Source organism: Elephantulus edwardii, unplaced genomic scaffold, assembly GCF_000299155.1.
Source record: "Elephantulus edwardii isolate Elephantulus edwardi_28Jun2011 unplaced genomic scaffold, EleEdw1.0 scaffold00010, whole genome shotgun sequence".
In the NCBI taxonomy this organism is placed as follows: domain Eukaryota; kingdom Metazoa; phylum Chordata; class Mammalia; order Macroscelidea; family Macroscelididae; genus Elephantulus; species Elephantulus edwardii.
Window position 1 is genome coordinate 14,054,670 of NW_006399760.1, and position 1,348 is coordinate 14,056,017.

Sequence of the window (1,348 nt, forward strand, 5' to 3'; positions counted from 1 at the left end):
TGTGTGTGTATATGTATATGAATATGTATATGTGTGTGTGTATGTGTATATGTATATGAATATGTATGTATGTATATGTATTTGTATATATATACTCATTAAAACTTGTTATTATGCATACAACACAAACTTGCTTTCTGAAAGGGAAAAGAACTTAAAGTGCTTACTGCCAAAATTTAACTTTCAATATCGTTTGCATCTCACACCAAATAACACACTATTGTAATTCAATGCATATTTTATAAATTAATACCATTCACATATTTGCATTTAAAAACAAAAACAGATCTTGAAACACAGAAATCTTAGTACTAGAGTCAATCTTTGGATGGTTTAGTGGGAATGTTGAGACATCCCAGTGAAGACAGTGTAATTTCTCCCCTCCATTTTGTATTATTTTATTTTTTATTAATTTTAATAAAAGTTTACAGATATTTTATATCTCCATTCTTTCATTGTGGCGCTTTTCTCCCTGCCAGACCTCCCATGCAGTTCGTTTTTCTCTTTGAAAAGTAAAAGAAAAATTCTTTCATTGTTATACAATCCCTCCCCCTAAGTCCACTCCACTCTGCAGCCTTTGTTCTGGACTATTGTCATGACAATAATACCTAATTATATATCCCTTTTAAACAGTTCTCTCCCTCATCTGTTTCAATGCAGTATACAAACTATTCTAAATGGCCTGGCACATTTAAATAAAAAGGAGGAAAATAGGCCTACCAGTTGTTTTATTTTGTACCAAACTTTTTGTTGATAGTGGACATTCCAATAAGTATCAATTATTAAAACACCTTGTTAGTACCTTTACCCAAACATTTTGCAAGTTGAGTGAGTCAATTCCAATTCACAGTAGTGTATCGGACAAAAGAGAACAGAGATCTTCCATAATTGTAAAACTTAATGACATCAACAACTACATCTATCTTTGAGGAGCCACTCAGAAACTCAAACCACTGAACTTTTAGCTAGTAGCTAAACTCTTCATCACTACAGTACCCAGCAGAATTCCTTGATAAATTTCTTAAATTCCAAAAGTTGATATATTTGTTGTTGTTGTTATATGTGGTCGAGTCGCTTGCGACTCATAGAGACCCTATGTACAACAGCCCTAAACTCTGCTCTGTCCCATGCCAATTGCACTGTCCCCAACACACCCATCCCAATAACCCCAGACACTGAATCAATCCACTTCATAGAGGGTCTTCCCCTCCTGCGCCTGTCTTCCACCCTCCCAAGCATGATGTCCTTCTCTAAAGACATGTATCTCCTTACAACATGACCAAAGTATGTCAGACAAAGCCTCAGAATCCTTGCCTCCAATCTTTAGCAAAAATAAGAATGTACCAAG